General features: G+C 36.6%; 1 long non-coding RNA gene across 1 annotated transcript in view; it reads right to left on the minus strand.

Moving 5' to 3' along the window:
• Positions 1-22,862, minus strand: part of LOC115514049 — a 104,119-nt gene that overhangs the window by 80,098 nt on the left and 1,159 nt on the right. The window lies entirely within an intron of this gene.

A 22,862-nucleotide genomic window follows, 5' to 3' on the forward strand; every position in this document is an offset into this window, starting at 1 on the left:
TTCAATAAATACTTTTACAAACATCTTATACTAGAACTTCATTACATCTGGGCTACTCTAATATATGTTTTTCCCCACCTCAGTGCCCCTCTTTCATGTTGAGGAGTTGCCTCAAATGCTTGATGATTCTTGATTGAATATATTTGTAATTACAAAGCACTAAGCCTCTGATTGGGAGCTTTGTGTTCCTGTATTATTGACTTTGCATTTGGATCTAGGATCATCAGAATGCCAGCCAATTTGATAGGGGAGTACAAAAATACAGAATGTGAAGTCCTTTTCTCTGAGGCCATTCACTTTCTCCAATAGAAGAAAACTTCAATCTCCTACCTGTGATTTCTGGCCTGGGAGGGAGCAGAATTATGACTGTATTACATATATATATTTTGATTGAAGGAGGGGCTGGCTGTGAGTCAGCTGTCCCACATATAAATTTCAACAAGTCCTGTTTTTATCCACATTTCTCAACTTGCACTCTGGTTTCTCTTAGATCTAAGCCTCTGTAAGATTCTAAGAGGCAAGTTGGCTCCTTTGCCCATATTCTCCTTTATGAAGATCAAAGCTACATCTTTCTTTGTCCTACTACATGAATTACCATGCTATCTGCTTTTCATCTTCCAGAATTGCTGAAACCTCTTGATGCCTAAAGGACACTCTCTTCTTCAACTTTTATCTAGTATTACCTAACTTTAGATGCTATTATCTACCTCTATAAATTTACATGTGTTTATTTCTTTAGCATTTCAGAGAGGCCTTTAGAGGAAGAAGAGATAAACACGTTCTATCTCTCGTCTTCCAGTGGGGCCTCTATTTTCTTTCTAAACTTAAGTTCAGAGCTAGTATCACTAATTTTCTAGATCACTGTTGATCTAAACTCCCTTAGATGGCTAACCCAGATCTCCAGGCACCACCCTTACTAACTGATTTGGAATGACTGCATTAGTGCTAAAGTGAATATTCATTTTTTTTAACAAACACTCCCACATTTATTCTAATACAGTGGTCCTCGAACACCCTGAGGAAAACTGTCCTAGATAAACTGAATTTGACAAAAGATTTTTTAGAAAGTTGAGTGAACAGAGGTGTGGGCTTCCAAATGACTGAGAGGTTTTCAACTGTTTCCCAATTTGGTACCTACATCTACTCTATTGATATACAGATTAATTGTGGTTTGTAACATGTTTGCTTTTATTAGGACTCCCTTTAGGGGCCTAATATATAGCCTTTTAAAAAAAGTTTCATAAACATGTTAAAAAGTTGTGTTTTCTATATGACAGAGAATTTAACACACTTATTATTAGATTAATGATATTAATTCTATTAAATTATTAAAATACCTATAGCGTAATTTATAATTTGTGTCCCAGATTTATCAAGAAATCAAGAGTATATTAATATTTACATAATCATCACTATACATTCAATTCTTTTTAAAATATCAGAACACAGTTTCACGTATTTTCCTGCTTTGTAATTTGAAACATGTAAGTTCATTACATTTGATGTAATTTTTCTTCAGCCATACTTTTCATCATTACTTTTAATGTGGTTGGGTTTTTCCTCCTACATTTTAAGTTTTTAACCTGAACTCAACTTATAATAACTTAGTTACTGATTAGTAACTGGTTTGTTCCTATTTTTTACTTTTCTACTTGTAAACTGAGATTTTTTTTTTTGTTTTGGGTGGCAATCATTTTTGTTTTTAATACAATTTCATATTCTTTTTCTTTTAAAACTATGTTTATCCCAAGACATATATCATATACTTCGTATGATATATAACATATACATGTTCTATAATTTTTTTATTATGTTTTCAGTCTTATAATTGTCATTTTATTTCTATTGTAACTACTTTATTTTTCCTATCTTTGGCAATAGGTCTTTATTCTTTAATTTCTCCTTCAATAATTTCATAATATAGCTTATGTTGTTCATTTGTTTTTTAAGTTATTAGTTTTTAACTTAAAATTATATTTCATTATTTTTTTTCACAATTTAACCAGAAAATTAAAATTGTGTCTGTTAATTTCTCAATATGAGAGATATAAATATTAGCTCACTTTTTCCATGAACAGTTATATTTAGCTTGGCTTGGTTAAATATTTGGATGATGCATATAAACCTAGATACTTAGGTTTGTGTCGTGGTATGTATCTAAATTGATTTTTGGTATAAATATTGTTCCTAGGAATCCTAGAAAGCTCAACCAGCTTGACTGCATAAGCTTAACTAGCACTATGTATCGCTCTATTATCAGGGGAATCATAAAAATGATGCATGCATCCATCTATAATTTAGTTTAACTTGTATTAATAGTTATTCATTCTCCATCAAACTTGGAGGTAGGGCCAAGATCTCTTCTTTGAGTATGGATCTCCTGATTGAAGTTACTATTTTTAAAGCAAAAACCATACCCATAAAGTATTATCCAGTATTTTTAGTTTGGATTTCTTTAGAATTGAGCGTCTTGATCACATCTGCTAAGCAATGTATAGAATTGAAAATGTTTACCTTTTTTCTATCATATTCACAGGAGAGTTCAAAATCTTGTACTGAAATTTATTTTATCAAGTATTCTTTAAGTATTCAACAGTTGTCACAGAGACAAATATTTAGCATAGATCTTACTGGTTGATATAATTATAGTGAAAAATACAAATTTGGGAAAACAGAACTCATGTGTGGTAACCATACATCTCAATTGATAGAAACAGAAATGCAAGGCTATTATCCTGAAGGCCATTAGCTGCCAGCACCAGCCAGTTTTACTGTAAGAATGAAGAACCAATTAAAGGCCAATAAATATATTGACTTTCCTATTACTAGCATATATCTAAAATCCAATAAATATATTGGCCAATAAATATATTGACTTTCCTATCACTAGCATATATCTAAAATCCAAGGGTATAAATAGATCACAAAATGAGCAAAAGTGTAACATGAAGCAGGAAGCTAAAAAAAAAAAAAAAAAAAAAAAAAGGAAAATTGACCAGAAAAGGACAAAAGAAGCTATTAAATTGAAGGCTTCACACAAGCTTACTTAAGCCATCGAATGCATGGATACATTTTATTATTACTGTTTGTTGTTTGTTCTTGTCTCCCAACAGCTTGAGTTGCTATGTAAGACAAAGCAGCACATCACAGAAACATTATTAAAAGCTATTATTTGTAAAGAGAGCAATTTATTTTTTAAAAAGGCCAAGACTTAATGAAATATTATTCACATGTCCAAAAAACTGTGCTAAAATTTTTGCTAAAGCATCCTCTCCCACATTCCTTGCAGTTTTGGTGTGGAGGGGGGTATAAAACCCCTCACCAAGAGATCCTACTTAACTTCATGATTGTGGGTAAAATTTCAATAACATGTAAAACTGTCAGGTTGAATAAAATACATTCCATTTTTGTATAATGAATTATTTGAAATCAAAAAACCTTTATTTGGTAAATACATCACCAAATTCATCAAAACAGAATTTCATATTGACCCTACAAATGAAAATGGAATTTTCTCTAGATTTCTAAAGTTCCCATATACCATATATCCTTAAAGGGAAAAAAATGGTATTGGTTACCATTATAGAAACTAAATAAACTAAATAAAATACGTGACTTATTGTCTTAACCAATGGGATAATATTTCCTGATGTTTACTGCTATTAATAGTATTAAGTCAATATTACTATTCTCTCTGCTGGGTCACAGACAGGGCTGTGGAGATGTATTAAGTATCACATGGTCACTATCCTGAGGCCATTAAGAGTCTAATAAGAACAAAAAGGCAAACGTTAATGAGAAGTTAACAAACAACCCAAAATAATATGGGAAAAATACCAAGTGTGCCATCTAGGAAATGTAGTGTCGAATAACTTATCATCCCTACATCCTTACTCATCGAAAATGTAAAATATAATTATGCCTATAAAACATCAATCTACATTCTGTTAATTATTTCACAGCTTAATCAACTTCTTAGTGATTGCGGGGTTTGGTTTTGTTTTGTTTTAGTGTTTTGCACTTTACCTATGTGACTGCTGAAATCATTTATGCCACCTCTGTGTTAAGCATAGATCAGTTTATGAAGATAGCTATGTAAAAACATATGTACACTTCACCATGCTTGGTAGTTTTGCAATTTATAGCCCTTGTAAACTAAGCATCCAAATGATATCTTGATATCCTTTATCATAATAAACAAAACACAGTAACAATTGACATTTTTCCTGGATTAATTTGTTTGTTCCCTGATCTATAGCTCACTCTTATCTGTTCCATGTCAGAACCCTTTGTTCTACAAGATTCCTTTTCTTGCAGTATTGATCCTTATTGATCTTAACCTAGTACAATAGTGAATAATTAAATATTTCCTCAAAGAAACAAGTCTTTCCTTCTTTTCAATATGACCTTCACCCGATGTTCAAATAGTTCCAACGTTACTGAGGAATCTTTTTGGTGCAAACTTGACCTCTGTTGTCCTACTTTGAAAATGCACTTGATTTCTAACAAGAGCTTTTAGAAATGTAACAGTGCTGATTTGTTAGATAATGAAATCCAAATTGTTCTAGAAAAAGGTGCAATTATACAGCATGTAATACACAAATAAATTGACTTAATGTTACATTATAATGAAAACTGTGCAAAATCCTCTACACAAGCACAATAAAATAATAAAAAGTAATAGAACAGGTAATAGATGTAAAATAAATGCTAAAAAAGTAGTTCAAATCATTTTCATACCAGTCAAAAGATACTGAGGAGGGCGCATCCAATCACAATAAAACACCAGAATGAAACACTTCTAAATAGTAATATAAATTTTTGTGGACACTTCATGTCCCATGATGTGGAATTGACATATAGTTTGATTTTCTTTTTCCTAATGTAAGCCACAGTTTTACAGTCCTAGTGAAAACATTTTATTGCTGGGGATGTATTAGACATGGTTCATTTCCTTTCTCAGTATGGCTTTAATTTTCCACATCCATGGCTTGACACAGACCCAAACACCAGAAGATGGTTGTCTGCTATAAACTGTTTGGTTTTCTTTGATTGCTTTACAATTTAATCTATAGTTCATTCCATTAACCCTTTCCATTTTAATGCTGCCAAGTCTCCCAGCTCCTTAATATAAAGATAAACTTCCCCCAAACATTTATGTGTATTCCAGTTTCTCATGCCCAGAGAATTACGTGCTGTGGTGGGGGGGGGGGGGGGGGCAAAAAAAAAAAAAAAAAAAAAGGAAATGTTTCTTTCCTAGTTAACTTTTTCGAGGCTTTGGGTAATTGCAAAATAATTGATATTTTACAATGGTGGAGGGGTTCCCTTTTGCTTCATAATACATTCGTCATTATTCATTCATTGGGTTCAGTTCTATTCCTACTGATGTGCTGAGCCAAGAAAGTGCCACTGTCATTCTAACTTTCTCCTCAAATCCCTGATCTTTCAGAGGGTGTGGGGTGGACAGCGGGGAGGGGAATCCTTTCCCTGGCTGCAGTGTTGTCACATCCGATATCCTGTTCCTTCCGGCAGAGAAAGTGTATCTGGGAGGGTCACCGGATCAGCCTGTGCCTCCGGGCGGCTCGCCTCAAGTACAAAAGAGTCGACTCAACTCACGTTAGTCTTCTAGGTGGCCTATCGGCGGTGACGGACTGCCAGCTCGGGCTGTGGGCGAGCAGTGATGACTGCCTTGAAATGCTAAGTGCTTAATTAAGGACCTTTCATATCAGTTATTGAGGCCTCTGTCTCCCATAGCCCTGGGCATTGTACTTTACCAAGGGCTCCCTGGAGCCAGAGCCAACTTTACTGCAGTGACAAGTGGAGAAAGAGAGAGAGAAACAAGTGGTTTCAACCCTCTGAGAGCCTTCCCCAAATCTAAATACAATCCGACAGCTGACTAGTCATACTTGGCCGCCTCCTAAAAATATACTTTTTCATGTTCACGGAAATACTGCAAACTTGTGTCTCACTTGCAGTGATGGACCCCGGAATCCTAGGACAAGAGCAATCTCATTTTCCGTGGCCGCGAAGCAAGCGCTAGGCAAAAGCCTTTCTTTTTCCCCTTGCTCTCACCAAGGCAACCAGCTGCACCCCATGGAAGTCATATTTTTAAAAGATGATGCTTCTGCCTGATGTCTTTCCCATTTTCAGGAGCCCTGATACTATTTTTAAAATCCATCTTAAATAGTGTACGATGGGGAACAATTCTGCTTGTAGCTTGTGACCATTTTATACTCTTTCAGAGTAAAACTCTTAAGTTAACTACTTGAAAGGACTTCTATATATCTCCATTGCCAAATATTTTTGAAGTTACTAAATAATGATAAGTAAAAAAAGAGCTCCAGCTGATGGTGGTATTATCTTGATTAATAGCAATTTGGCTGATCACTGACAGATGAAATGCAATGCGTTTTAAAGCAAAATACAAGAGGAATACAGACTGCCTGCACCTAAATGACAAAGTAAAAATAGAGTCTTCATTCATTTACAAAAAAAAAAAAAGAAAAAGGCTACTATTGCCCAGCACATGTGATAGAACACAAACTATGTATTTTAAAATTAAAACAGAAGAACCATTAGCAAATGATTTTGACTATGACTAGAAATGAACAAATCCTGGCAAAGAGAGAATCTATGAAACAATCATGGTTGATATTACACTGCAGTGTGGATGCAACATAGCTAAAATTTTTAAGACAAAAGAATGTTTGGACACCACTTTCTCTACTCTCCGTGTAGAGCCATTTTTTGGTGACAGAATGTTTCCACATCAAATGCTAGCTACCACTATCTCTTCCTAATACACCTGGGGATCATTTACTAATTTCTTATCCTCTCAGTGAGAAATGTTTATATTATCACATGTATATATATTATAGTTATATTTATGCACATATAAATAGATGCATATTAATATCTAGAAGACAATGCTAGATTTCCATTATGTTTTCTGAGACAAAGTAGTCCATGAACAAAGCTCATGAAATTGAGCCTCTGGAGACAGCTGGAATTTCAATGTTGATGTTCTCTCCTGGTTCTCAATGATCAGGTTAACAGCAGAATTGGGATGGAGGGTCATAACATTATCTCTTAATTTGTTTCTAGGGTGACTAGGAGAGGGCACTTTGGTGATTTACATTTACAAATCAGAAATGAGTTTTAACTCAGCCTTCAGCAATGTACACACCCATTAAAATTCAGTATTCCCACCTCAGAATACTGAAAAGAAATTGTCCACTTCAGAAGCTACTTTTATCTAAAATTATACCTCAGCATTTAAATCTTAGTCACTGCCCTCTACACATGTCCACGTTGAAGGGATTAGTCATAACATTTTTGGTTAACAGAAATGTCCTGTGCAAGTTAGAGCAGTATATTCACGCAAATAAAATATTCACCCCACACCCATCTTTCCATACTAGAAGTCCAGAGAATGAAATTGCTGAAGCAATTACCTTAAACCTTAGCTCATAGAACCATCTATATAGTGAAACATCTACCGAAAGGGGCAAGCAGGAAATTCCTTCCTGGAAAAAAAAATACCATGCAAAATATTACAATACACTTATTTGTAGCAACTTACTTTAATAGTAAGATTTTATATTCATGTAGAATCTGCTCCACATCTATATTCTATTCTATGGTTCTGCTAGTAACCCTAGGAAATCCTGAATCAGGGCTTAACCCTATCTACCCTTCTGATTTAATACAACCAACCAACGTAGATTTCACTGAAGGACTACTGAGAGAATCAAATTTCATAAAATTTGAAAATCTATAAGCCACACACAGTAAACTATTACCTTCTCTTCCTCTTTTACTTCTAATAGAGAAAAGAATTAAATAATCTAAGTTCTCCTAAATTTGATTCCATATATTAGAGAGATGAGTAGCTATCTCAAGAAATTCAAGCAACATAGGGAATATATCTCAATGGTTTGATCATGAAAGGGGAATATTTTAGAATTTGAAAAGTCCAGCATTATTTTATCTTTTTATTGTCTGTTGTTAGAATTCAACAGATAATAGTTCAACTTTCTAAACTTCTTCGGTTAAGTTTAAAGAAATGGAGATATGAGACTGAAGAGTAAATGTAGCTGGGTTAGCCACGACTTCACTTTATAGCAAAGAACAAAAATACTGGCCTAGCGTCCCAATAAAATGACAGGTGGCTGCATTTGAACCTCATCATGCAGATACTACCTAAGCCACTCATCTGAATATTTTATCAAATACCTTCCTGAGAGCCACACAGAACCCAGTTTGGGGGATAGGGAGGGTTGGGAAGGATACTGATACCACAGGAGATAGATATAGACAAGATTTGATTAAAGAAACTAGGTATTTGGATAGGGGTGTGGTAGTGAAAAAATGATAGACCTTTCTAAGAAAAGTGTAGATTTTTATCATTTAAAGTTGGTTTCAAGAATCTAGATTTTTTTTCTTTTTTTCTTTTCTTCTTTTTTTTTATTTTTTAGCATTAACATCTGACATCTGTATGCTTGCATCAGCCTTGGAAACACTCAGCATCTTCACTCACATATCTGTGAAATAAGGCTCACACCACAATCTGACATTAGAATTTAATTATAACTAAAGATTAATTGCAGAAAATGTCATAAGAGGATTTTAATGCTTATCTCAAAGTCAAATGGGTACAAATAAGTCAGAAATACGTGTGATTTTAAAACACTGAATTATTATATCAAGAATAACTACAAAATAAAATAAAATTCTCAAAATCCAGACCATATGATTTTTTTTCCATCTTCAGTTCACTTGTACTTCAATTTACAGAATGGCACAACTTGTTTTTTCATATGCGAATACACAAATACTAAATATAGCTATGTATATTTTATTGCACATTATTTTATTTGCATATTAAATGTTTACCCTTAAGTTAAATTATTTGCATAGAATTTAACCTGATCCCCTAAAATCTGTATCTATCTAGTTGGAAGAAGAAATATAATACTTTGAATCATTATTCATTTGCATTTAATGAGCTTTTAAATCACTTAAAGGGAAATCCAAAAATGTCAAATACTTATAATACTACTCATAAAACTTAATCTGGCAGATAATTTTCTGAGATGTTTCAATACACAGAAAAAGCAGGAGTATCCTTGTTTTTTTGTTTTTTCTGTTGTTTTGTTTGCAAAGAAAATTTGAATCCATTAAATGAAACAAACTCAAGAATGGATGGAATCGTACTTTTGAATCAGGTCAAATTCTGCCATATAAAGGGAATTCTGGGGTGTGATTAAATTCCAGAGGAAAAGAAAGCCAGAGAGGGAAAGAGAAAGAGCGAGAAAGAGAGATCACTAAAAAGATTATTGATAATTCAAAGGCCCAGCGTCTGCACTCACGCAGCAGTGTGATACTGACAATTATTAACTACAAAACTGTGGCCGCAGCGGAAGGGTAAATAAGCTATCACCATGGAGCTGAGTGGTGGGATGGCGTTCCACTGGAATGTATTTTCCGGCAGCAGGCGCTACCTGATGACAGCTACAATCAAGAGTGGCTGCAGGCAGCTGCCTTGCTCCAGGCCACATTCAATTATGTCGGACTGCATTAGTCCCTGGCGAAGCTGTCACCTTCTAGCCTGTGAAGTGATAGCGTGAAGAGGCTCCTGAAGTCTCTCCAGTCCCTTGCTTGCTTCGGGTTTTAGTGGGGAGGAAGGGAAACAATGTAGAGAAAAAAAAAAAAAAAGACCATTAGTACTCTGACTGCTTGCAGTATTCATTTTGCTCTCAGAGTAGAGGGGGAAAAAAAATAGCTTAGGTGAGCTGGATTCAAGAAGTTGTCTGGTGTTGGGATAATTGCAGGGTTATTTTTTTTTCCACTCCAACAAGTAGCTCTTTTTCAGCACTAGTGCCAGGAGAGTGTCCTATTTTCAGGATGTGAGAGTCACTGTGTGGCTCACCCTCCTCAGGAGATAGCATTGCACTGGAATATATTTTCTAATATGTGATATCCCCAAAGGATTCTCTAGCAGTCAAGATATTTTGCAGAGTCTGATCTGCAAGTGTGGAATATTTGATTTCTTTTCTAAGCTTTCTAGAACTTTAGCTTGGATGGATTTTGAGATTTCTTTCCTAAGGGATCACTTGACTTTCAGAGCTAAAGAGAAAAAACTCAGGTTATTCTGGGAAGTTATTTGGGGACATAATGTATTTTTGATGATCCACCTGCCCAGAACAGTTTGTAATCTTTACCACGCTACAACCAATGTCTGAAGGAGGGTTAAGATTAGAGATCTTCAAGGGTAAGTCAGTAATTTCACTTTTACACAGAGATATGAATTCTCAAATTGAGTTGAGTGGGGTTATTGGGACCCATGATAGTTCATGAAAATGTCTTATCAAGTACCAGTACTTAATGAAATTAGCAGGGGGACAGGAGTTACTTACAGAAGGCACTAAATACATTCCAAGGAGAATGGTATAAAAATGTGATGTCTATTCTAGGAGAAACATAATGTGTAAAACATTGAAAATCAGTTCTAGAATATACAGGACCCTTTCCGATGACTCACTGGGTAATACTAGACAAGTCACTTAATCTCTGTTTTTGAGTTTTCATGGTGGAAAAAACAGGTACAAAGATGTCTCCAGATAGAGATTATGAGAGAATAGATGTTACATGCTTTTTACCACTTCCAAATAAATTTACCAAAAATACATAAATTCTGAATTTTCCAGAGTATTTTGCTAATTTAAAATTCTTTTCTTCATCTGAAACGTTTAAAATATTTTTCATTATGCATTGGTAACTTTGGGGATTTTGTGGCATCAGTATAGCAAATGACTATCTAGTGATTATTTAATGAATGCCCAGCAGCACCATGGTCATAAATGGACAAACCTCTTATAGTTGAAATCTACAAATTGTTATTTTTTTTAAAGTTTATTAATTTATTTTGAGAAAGAGGCGGGGAGAGAATTCCAAGCAGGCTCCGTGCTGTCAGTGCAGAGCCCAACACGGGGCTCAAACTCATAAACTGTGAGATCATGACCTGAGCTGAAACCAAGAGTCAGACGCCTAACCGACTGAGCCACTCAGGCACCCCCAAAGTGGTATTTTTTAGACTAGGGATGGGTTGCATGGCTCAGATTAAACTGGGCTGAGGAGCTGCCTTAGCTTTGTGAAGCTGCGGGACTCTGACTTCTTAGTGACTCAAAAAAGTAAACAACTGAAATAGCAAAAGCTGCGGGGCTCAGATGCCATCATGTCCCTGGCATGCTGTGAGGTCCTGAAGACAAAACCCTCATTCCCCCCAGTGATGGCATGACAGACGGTCTCCGTGAGTCTTCCTCCTGCTTATAGTCCTCCACACTTGGAAGGAATCAGTAATACACCACCCTTCCTTCTCGTCCTACTTTTCAAGGTTTATAAGAAACGATTGAAAATCTGAAAACCAAACTCCCCCCAAAAAGATAAAAGCCTTTTTTGGAGGTGGCAGTAGCAGTAGTAGTAGCATGTAGATCTTTGGAAGAGTTTTCAAGTTTTGCCCTTCCTATCTGCTTCTCTGTGGTTTCATTTCACTGCATGGCCCTGGAGTTTTTAAATTTTTTTTTTTTTAACGTTTATTTATTTTTGAGACAGAGAGAGACAGAGCATGAACAGGGGAGGGTCAGAGAGAGGGAGACACAGAATCTGAAACAGGCTCCAGGCTCCGAGCTGTCAGCACAGAGCCCGGTGAGAGGCTTGAACTCACTGACCGTGAGATCATGACCTGAGCCGAAGTTGGCCGCCTAACTGACTAAGCCACCCAGGCGCCCCGGCCCTGGAGTTTTATTAGTGGTCTAGTTATATGCAGGCTACACTGATCATTTAAAGTAAAAACATACAGCCCAGCCCCTCTGTGAAAAGAACACCAGCTGGGGCGCCTAGATGGCTCAGTCTGTTAAGCATCCAACTCGATTTCCGCTCAGGTCATGATCTCACCGTTCCTAAGATCAAGCCCTGCATCGGGCTCTGTGCTGGCAGCATGGAGCCTGCTTGGGATGTGCTCTCTCCCTCTCTCTCTGCCTCTCCTCCATGCTCTCTCTTTTTCTCTCTCTCTCTCTCAAAATAAATAAATAAACATTAAAAAGAAAGAAAGAGGGGCGCCTGGGTGGCTCAGTCGGTTAAGTGTCCGACTTTGGCTCAGGTCATGATCTCAGGGTTCACGGGTTCGAGCCCCACATCAGGCTCTGTGCTGACAGCTCAGAGCCTGGAGCCTGCTTCGGATTCTGTGTCTCCCTCTCTCTCTATTCCTCCCCTGCTCTCACTCTGTCTCTCTCTCACTCTCTCAAAAATAAGTAAAGATTAAAAAAAATTAAAGAAAGAAAGAAAGAAAGAAAGAAAGAAAGAAAGAAAGAAAGAAAGAAAGAAAGACCAGCTGATACCTAAGGCATTAAGAACACACATTCAGGGGCACCTGGGTGACTTAGTCAGTTTAAGCATCCAACTTCAGCTCAGGTCATGATCTCTCAGTTCCTGAGGGTTTGTGAGTTCAAGCCCCACAATGGGCTCTGTGTAGACAGCTCACCCTGGAACCTGCTTCGGATTCTGTGCCTCCCTCTCTTCCTCTCTGTCCCTCCCCCACTCATGCTCTGTCTCTCTCTCAAAAATAAACATTAAAAAAATTTTAAAGAACACATGTTCATGCTGATCCATCTTTCATAGAATCCTGGTAGATAACCCACGCTTCTAGATATAGATACACCTCACAGTTAGGATACACGCTCCTCTGCCTTGTTGCTAAAGTGGCCTTGTATGGCCTAACTTTTCCTGTTTTCTGATGATTCAGGCCTAGAATATGGCTTCACAGTTCATACTTCTAAGGATATTAATATGGAAAGGTTGAGCACGGAACAGATTGCACAGTTGCACACAGGAGTAAATGCACCATAGGCTCAAAACCATTATCACTCCTCCCGTAATCACAGCCAGAACGGAAATCCCGGAGGGAATCTCATACTGGAAACAGAATGCCTTTATTTATTTATTTTCGTATCATGGCATAATTTCCCAGCTGCTGGAAAAAGCCTTAGTGTGCCCCTTTATCTCAGAAAAATAAAACTGATGCCATCGTTAATAGAATGAGGCTTCACTGTGTCTCCGAAGTAACAAGGACTCTACAACGTGCTGTTCTCCTAAAGGAAAAATATCTCATGGCTAAAATAAAACCATATTGATTCTCTGAAATCTTTCTCTTTTAAAAGAGTCAAACAGTAAAAAAATAAACAACTAGGAAATAAGATTTTCACCTTTTGAAACAAATTCCTGTGATTTAAATACAAAGAATTCTGTTTCATTTCTTGTATCCTGATGGTGAGGATAAATGATGCAGCCTTTAGACCCCTACTTTAGCAAACATTTATGTATATAAACGGAGGTGACCCCAGCTGAGGTGAAAGACAGTGCTGCATGTGGACTGGAAGAGAGAAGAACCATGTGGAAGATCCCACTGTACAAAGTAAGTTGTATTAAGGCAAAGAGAGGAAAACAGAGTGGTGGGGAGAGGCAGGAGGACCAGGCTGTCTAGACTAGAAAAGCCATGGTCAGAAAAGTTAAACCTGGCCATATTTTAAGAGGTATAAGGAGAGGAGATGCAAATGATACTTACAGGTGGTTGACAGAAACCACTGGATCCCCTGACATTCACTGAAAGCACTTTGTTCTCTGAATTACTTGGTCCATTTTCTCTTTTGTATATCTAGGAGAATTTACCAACAGGCACTTTGGAAGTGAGAATGAAGTGAAGAATATAATTTACAAAACATACCTGACAATGCATCATGACAGTAATTTCTCAAATAAGGATGGGCATATATTATATATATGTATATATGTATATGTACTTATGTATACATACTTACTGGCTACACATATATATATATACATATATATCCAAAGGTATATATCCAGATAGCATGCACACAAATCATTTTTCATGTTAATGAAGATCTCTGAACCTCCCCCAAAAAAGATGCTTGTAAATACTTTGTTTTGTAGAGTTTTCAAAACAATTTTCAAAAAAATTGATGCCTTAAAGGAAAATTAAAGAACATATTAAAATACCTACACAAGGCAGATTCTTGAACATAGATGGTATGCCAAAGTTTCATGACTAACAACATTGTGCTTTTAAATTTTAAATGTTGTTTTGAAAATTGCTTTTTACACATGCAATGGCATTTCATGTGCATAAAATATGTGGTAATCACAAAGTAGCCAAAAGTTAAGGACAGTCATTTTTAGGGTCACAAACATTCATGTTCCCCGAGCTTCTTCAGATGTATATGAAGAGAAGTATGGATTGAATATTGATATATATCTGAGGTAAAGTATTAAGCTTCAGCAGAGCACACAGAGATCAAAACCTCCTTGTTCGCCCAGATGAGCAGCAGTCAAATGTTTTCATCATTGGATTTTGTGAACAGAGACCCTTGATTAATCACATAAAGGCTCCTATAGTTTTAGCAAGTGATGAAGAAAGGAGCCAGGTTGATCAGAGCAATGTACACTTCCCAGGAAATTTCAAAAGACATGCTTAATAGAAGCTCCTTGAACCGAAAAGAAAATTATATGTACGTATATATATATACCTTTTGACAAAAGTAAACATATAGAACGGAATTTTCAAAAATAAACCAGGTATCAAAGTTTCATATGATATTTTGCTTTGCCTTTTTTCTTTTAAGATGATATAACACTAAGATATAAACAAAAGGTGATTTATCTGTCTCCTTTTCAACTTGGCGAGAACAAGGCTGTAATGTGCTATTACATCAGAATGGTTTTACCTAGTATGTGAAGCAGGAAAATAAACTCTAGTGATCAATATTTCTCAGTGACAGTCCATAACTGCCTCTTCTGAATATCACTTGTTCTCTTTAGATTCCAAATAAGAGCTGCCATCTACTTAGAAATATAACCCACATATAGGGCTGCAATCCCCTATCCCAAACATGGGGCCAGATGTATTTTATGATTCAGAATTTCACAAAAGTTTAAAAGTAATATACTATACATTATGTAGAACCCTCAGTGGGGCCTAGGGCTGGATCCTCATGAACACATTAACATTTCCATAGTGAAATTTGTGAATATTCATAATAACTAGGATGAATAAAGTTTTTAAATAGCCTCCTCAGTTTAGGTCAATCTTTTATGCCAAATTAATTTCTTACAACTTAGGGTTTCCAGAGGCTTTTGGATTTCAGAATTGAAGATGGGAAATATGAAAATGTTTTTAGAAATTTCTTACTATTTTTAAGTTATTACTTATAAAATTTACTTATTACTTATAAAAATGAACAAAAGATTTGAAAAATTCTAAAAACTATTCTCACTAAAATACTATTTAATGTTTTTAAAAGTATTACTTATGGGATTCAGAATTTGTTCAAGATTCACTACATCTCTAATTATTTAATATGTTCCACATAAATATTTTCCATATTTCTATTAAAATATTTTAAGGGGCATCTGGGTGGCTCAGTTGGTTAAGCATCCAACTCTTGATTTCAGCTTTGGTCATGATCTTGTGGTTCGTGAGACTGAGGCTCATGTCCACTCCCAGCTCTCAGTGAAAAGCCTGCTTGGGATTCTCTCTCTCCCTCTCTCTGCTCCTCCCACACTCATGCACTTTCTCTTTCTCTCTCTCTCTCTCTCTTTCTCAAAATAAATAAACTTTAAAAAAAACTTTTAAAAATATGAAGAGTCTACACACAACCTGAAACTTTAAATATTTTTGATAGAATAAAATGTGGAGCCCCAGGGATATGAAAGGACATTAAGTATGAAGATTGAGAAACACAAATTTTATTAACTTATTTGGTTTCATCCAAAGGTTTTTTTTTTTAAGATAGCAATTTTCTATTCTTAACCTAGAACATCCCAAAAATGTGAGCCTTGCATGTTAGTCTAACTTGAGATATTAGAAAATTTGTTCCTGTAGGGATTATATTTCACTTAGGAAAGAAATAGCAAAATGTGGCTTTTTTGCTGATTAAATTTAAGTCATACAATTAGAATCCCTATCCATGATTACCATATATATCCCAATAATTAGGCAAGTCCCAAATATTCCATTCTGGATTTTTTTAGCATACCCACATGAATTGAAGAGAGAGAGAGAAGAGAAAAAGAAATGAGAAAAGTGAAGGAAGGAAAGGGTAAATGAAAGAAGGAAAAAGCAGAATAGACAGACTGATTTTCCTCTGAGGCATTGGTTCTTTGGCACCTTGACCCTAACTCTTCAAGGATCAAAGTGAAGAATGGTGTCCCCTATGGATGCACTATTTGTAAAAACCCAGGAAAGCTCAAAAAGGGTCTCTAAAGAATCAGGCTTGGAAACAATGCCGATATCCATGAAATGAAATGGAACCTGAAATAGACACTTAGGAATCAAAACCACACTAACAAAAGCAGCCGTATGCCCAGAAGCAAGGGCCACCTATGGGGAAATGCAGACTGAGACAGTTGGGTGCTCTTAGACCCAACTTGAGAATCTAAAGCTGGGATCTCAAATAAGATCCAGAGTTAAAATAAGGCACAAACATAATCCATGTAGGCTGAATACTGGTACAGAAACAGGATCCTCAGACATGCCCTTCTCTTATAGAAAGAGAAAACCAGTAGCCCAGGCTCACAGAGAGCCCATATCTGGGCAGCAGGTTGCTTGGCCTTTATCCAGTTAAAAAGCCACTTGCAGGGGCGCCTGGGTGGCGCAGTCGGTTAAGCGTCCGACATCAGCCAGGTCACGATCTCGCGGTCCGTGAGTTCGAGCCCCGCATCAGGCTCTGGGCTGATGGCTCAGAGCCTGGAGCCTGCTTCCGATTCTGTGTCTCCCTCTCTCTCTGCCCCTCCCCCGTTCATGCTCTGTCTCTCTCTGTCCCAAAAATAAATAAACGTTGAAAAAAAAAAATTAAAAAAAAAAAAGCCACTTGCAGAGCCATAGAGCTGGCAAGAACTCACACCAAGTGTATAGTCACATATATCCTTATGCCTTGCAGTGGTTTATAGCACACAATACACAGGACATCAGAATAACAATAAGTGAATATGACAACCTGAGTTTAGAAACATAACAGTAGCCCCCACGTAAGTATTAATTACACACAGCATGAAAACACAGCCAGGTAGAGGGCCTTCTTGCCGTTTTCATAAAAACACTGTCAGTAGGTCTCCATCCCACCTCTCCTTGTCTTCACATCCCTGTCTTGTGCCCGAGAATGACTGTACATAGGAAAAGAATGAGAAAGGAAGAGAAAAAGAAACGAAATAAAAAAGAAAGGACAGAAACTCCCTCAGAGGCATCAGTTATGCGTATCAGCTTTGTCATAAAGATTGCTCATACGAACTGTCAAATGTTATGTTTGCTCTGATTCCTTAACTCCTAATGTCTTTAAAAAGCAAAATAATAATAGTAATAACTATAGTACAGTTTATTCTTGGTCACAGAGTTAATCAGTTCCTGCGGTGCAGGAGTATCATGGGCTGTAGACTGAAGATGTTTTTCATTGGATATTTTCATTTTTGCCTTTGGCAAAAATTCCACCAGTAGTAATAAATAATTCCATACCCCTAAGTGGGTATTATTATTATTTTCAAGTGTAAACCACAGTGGCTCCTAGCCTGTCAGCTCTCCCAGAGTGGCAGATGCTGTGTGCATACCTGTTGACAATTCTGTGGGCAGAAACAGCCCATCATTCCCCCTTCCAACGTTCTGCTCTTTCATCCTAATGGTGTCCCTTGAAAACACAGCCAGGGAAGGGAAGAGGGACAGACTGAGGCAAAGGTGCAAATAGACAGTGTGGATTTTGCCTGCAGGGTTAGAGTATATACCTACTTCTCAGATGTTGTGTTTCACAGGCAGCTGACTTGTTATATGCCAGGGAATGAATGAAAATGCAAACCCACCATTATTTTAAAGGACAAGCATACTGTCTTGCACATAGTAGGTACTAAAAATTGCTGAATAAATAAAAAAGTAAAAGAGGGTTAACATTGATTCTGCTTTACTTCTTTAAAATCTATGGGCCTCGATTTCTCCATTTTACTATCTTCCTAAGGTCTTTTGACAATCATACTTCTCCCATCCCCTGGTGTCTCCTATCTTCACTATAATGCTCCCTGATTGGCCCCAATGCAATAATCCACCTATGCTCAGGTATAATTTTCTTTTTACACCAGATTTTTAAAAAATGTTTATTTATTTTTGAGAGAGAACACAAGTGGGGTAGGGACAGAGAGAGTGGGACAGAGGATCTGAAGCAAGCTCTGAGCTGACAGCAGTGAGCCCAATGCAGGGCTCAAACTCACCAACCATGAGATCTAGAGCTGGGCTGAAATCAGATGCTCAACTGACTGAGCCACCCAGGCACCCCTTATTTTCAGACTCTTATCTCTTTTCCTCTATCAAAATGTGCTCTTCCAGCCAATCAAATGTCCTATGACAACCAGTCCTAATTACTTAATCGGATGACAAAATATTTTTAAATGTGTTACCCACCCAGCGATTGGATTACTCCTTGTCTGTATCCGTATCCTAAACTCAGCTATGGAATTTGTGAAACAATGGAAATTCCCAACATAAACTGGCTGGAAACTAGTGAACAGAAGACTTATTTGCAAGTGCTGATGAAATTGCATTATACACTCTTTGCCATCCCCAGTTGTATAGAGCTGGCCATCTTTATTAGGCTCAAATAATGAACCCATATTATTTTTGAAATAATATCATCTATACTAATTAACAAAAAGAAGGGAAGATTAAAATGAGAGAAAGGGGGCATAAAACATATCAAAGAAAAGTGTTTTAGAGTAAATTTATAATATGGAAAAAATATATATATTTCTTGTATTCGTAAAGGAATCACAGACCACTCCCCCATAAACTAATAAGATTCCTTCAAACACTTTGTTACTGTTAATCAGGCATTTTACCTAAACATTGGACAACAACTCCCCAAAATGTAATTTTCAGCCTACTTTTGAAAACTAAACAAGTCGGGGCGCCTGGGTGGCGCAGTCGGTTAAGCGTCCGACTTCAGCCAGGTCACGATCTCGCGGTCCGTGAGTTCGAGCCCCGCGTCAGGCTCTGGGCTGATGGCTCAGAGCCTGGAGCCTGTTTCCCATTCTGTGTCTCCCTCTCTCTCTGCCCCTCCCCCGTTCATGCTCTGTCTCTCTCTGTCCCAAAAATAAATAAACGTTGAAAAAAAAAATTTTTAAATAAATAAAAAAAAAAACTAAACAAGTCAAGTCAAAGACTCACAAGTGAATTAATGGTTTAATATTGGTAACAATACTGTCCATAGTTTTATGGAAGTTTCGTGGCTAAGAGAAAACACGAGACTTTGACTAAAGAAAAGTAATTTTTATTCCCATCTTTGCTACCAAGTAGTTGTTCAACCCTTAAAACCGAGTAGAATTAAAAAAAAAAAAAAAAAGACCATGTTTAATGAATAAATAGATAAAGGGGTGGGTGAATGGCCATGGACTGGTCACTTTAATCACTGTGAATCTGTAAAATGAGGGAGTTGAACATGAAGTCTCTATAGTTTCTAATACTGAAATTCTGTAATTCACCCATCTCTCCTCAAGGAAGCCAGTAGGTATGTTCTGAAATAGAGATGGAGGAAAGCAGTTGGCCACAGGGAATTGGATCAAAGAAGTATCTTTGCACCCTTCCTTTGCCCTCCCTTCTTTAGGCTGGAGGGAGGGGATTAAAGGTGTATGGATATCATGACAGTTCTCCATGATGGTGGCACACCCCAGGCACCAAACCCCATCACCACTCTTCCCGTCTATTACACACCTGAGGTCACAGAACTGCAAAGCAGAGGAGGAAAAAGCACCTGTAATTCGGCACCAGTGAGCTGAGTACTCTAAATAACCATTTCTAAAAACAGTTACAGTCCATCTGTATAAAGCTTAATGGCTTGCATAATGGGGGCATCAGCCCTTACTTTACTGAGTATTAGAATTCATAAAAACAGAATGAAGAAGTTGCTAAGAAATATGAGAAAAGTTTCCTTGCAGTATAAGGGAATGTGCAAGTTCCCTCACATACCAAGGCATCATGAAAGGCAACCTTGTTTGGAAAGAGATTTCATAAACTCTAAAGTGCTACACAAATGTACATTAGATCTGAGGCATTTCTCCACCTTCTCTCTATTCACAGAATCTTTTTTTTTTCCCAAATCAAACAAGAAAATGATCAATACCATAGTTTGGGCAGCAAAATTATTTTGAAGAAAGGAGGACAGAAATGTGAATTTCACTGGTTCAGCTCACCACGAGCTATGTGACCCTGGGCAGTCATCTAACTACCCTAGTCTTCAGGTTCCATTTGTTTAGGTCATTTGGGCTAAATAATTTCTAAGAATGTATTCCAGATCAAATGTTCTAATGACTATGACATATAGCACATGATGGTTATTCTCTTCAGAGCTATTTTGAAGTGACAATGAAATTTACATGGCTAGGAAACTTAGACATTGATCTTCTAAAACATACTTCTGACATTTGTAAAAAATACTGGCAATCTACCAAAAACAAGGCAAAAGAAATACCAATCCATAACATTTTAATGTGTCAGAGTAGAACGCAGATCTTCAAGCAAGGAGTAACCAGTTTTCTTCAGAAAATCTATGCTGAGCTAAGTCAGAGAAAAGATTGGATAGAAATACTAAAAATGGTAACATACCATGAAGCCAAGCCAGACTACATATTCTAAGGGACAAAGATAGGATATTTTGAATGAATAGAAATAACATAAAATTTGCTAATATTTATGAAGCACACATATTCTACCTGGCATTATGACAAAAATTTGAGATGGTTTTGTTTTATTTAATCCAATAGAAAATTTACACTTTACAAACTTTTTGAGAAATAAACTGAAAAAATGTATTTTTTTTTAATGCTATAAGTTTAGGAAGCATCGAAGTTAGGAAGAGATGTTGATTTGAGCTCTTTCTGGATACGCCTTTTCTCACTGATGGCAAATGGGATGTGCTCTTGATTCTCAAGATATGACATCAAGATATGACAGTGCCTCTGTCATGTTAGCATTGTTAGCTGTTAGGGGAGTTTTGTAAGTGACCACGATTTAAGAGAAATAATAGTAATAAAAGACAGCATCACATCAATAGTTACATGAAAGTTTATAAAGCTTGGAAATTTTTGGCCTTTAATGAAGATTAATTACAAGCAAATGACACATTTTTCCACTGCCTTTTTAAAAAATGTTCTCGGTCATGAAGTAAAGTTAAGACCGTGTCTATGCCTTGGGTAAATTCAAATTGACAACTAGGGAATAATCCTCAGCTTTCAGTTGCTTATGTAACGATTACAGTCACTAAGGAAAAACCACATGGATGAAACTCTTTTAAGACCTCAGCTTTCAGCCACCTTAATACAAACATATCAAATTCTACCTACATTTAACTAAGAATTTTTGCTTTTTTGGCTAAAATTTAACTGCAGCATATTAATATTAAAATTTAAAAACTATAGGTAATGGAAGCATTTTAAAGACCTAAAGATTCCTTCCATAGGACATATTCACTGCTTCCCTGAAACCTTTGCATAATATTCCTGTCCAGGTATGAGGAAACAGGAGAGTGAGTCTTTTTCACCTCTAAGAGAAAAGAAAGAAAAAGTTAAAATCGGGTTCGATCTTGCTTCTTGTTTTACTAGTGCCCCCTCTAGTGGAATTTTCACAGCAACGCAGACCAGAAAAAGAGGTGGGGGGATTTCAGCCACCAAGCACATATTTTGTTTGCTTTTTTACATTTCCTTTTTAGAAACATTCTAAACAAAATGATGTGAAATAAACAAACATAATAGTGCATAATAGACGTACAATAGTTTCACCAGCAATTGTAACTAAACAAGAGAGTGATAAAAATCTGTGCTATATTCAGAACGGAAAACGTTTTCAGATGCAATGTGGCAGACAGACCATGAAAACATATTTTGCCAGAATTCACTGTCATTCATTTTGTGACTTGACTTTTTTCCCTTCATCAGCCTATTTGGCCATTAGCCTAAAACTTTGCTACTTCCTTCTCATTTACTTCAAAACTTATCTTTCCTCTCTCGGTTATTTGCCATCATTCCTATTTTATAACACCATTAGGTGGATAACACCCTTAGTCTCAACATTTACAATTCCTTTTCCGTCTGTAAACTGCCTTGATGCCTGAGAACCAAGACATATAAGCTAATGCTTTTTACAATTCCAGAGCACTCTTGTTCTAATCGTTTTCTCGAATCATTTTTTTCTCCCATGCTAATTTTATGTTTGTACCAAGTAGGGGGAAAAAAAAAGAGAGAGAAAAACTACCCCCACCCCAAATGACCATTCTCAACACGGCCACATAGGATTCTTCCTGGAGAAGTCTTAAGCTTGGTAGATGCATCTTGTTCTACAGGGATCTCTGTCAACTTCTCTTTTTATGCATTTAATGTGCTTCCCCGGTGATAGCCTAAGGGTGCTTTCACTAAACAATTAATGTAAGGCATCTCCTGGGAACCTAATGGGTATTTAGCAGTAAGTTCACTTCCAGTGAATTGTATAATGTGATATTTTGACAATGCATATAGAGAAGGTGCAGAGAGGTGAACTTTTCTCCAAAAAGGTAATAAAACTACTTTCCCAACTTCTCACCTTTTTGCTATTGTTTGGGGACAAAGGAGAACCAAGCTGTAATTTAGGATATTGTCATATGTGCCTGCCTTTGCCATTTTGGCATAATACCACAATACTGTTCACTTTTACCGATGTAATGTACAAGTCTCAATCTATTAGTGAAAGTAAAATTTGCTGTGACATTTTGATTCTGAAGCCGCAA

Source organism: Lynx canadensis, chromosome B2, assembly GCF_007474595.2.
Source record: "Lynx canadensis isolate LIC74 chromosome B2, mLynCan4.pri.v2, whole genome shotgun sequence".
NCBI classification, from domain to species: domain Eukaryota; kingdom Metazoa; phylum Chordata; class Mammalia; order Carnivora; family Felidae; genus Lynx; species Lynx canadensis.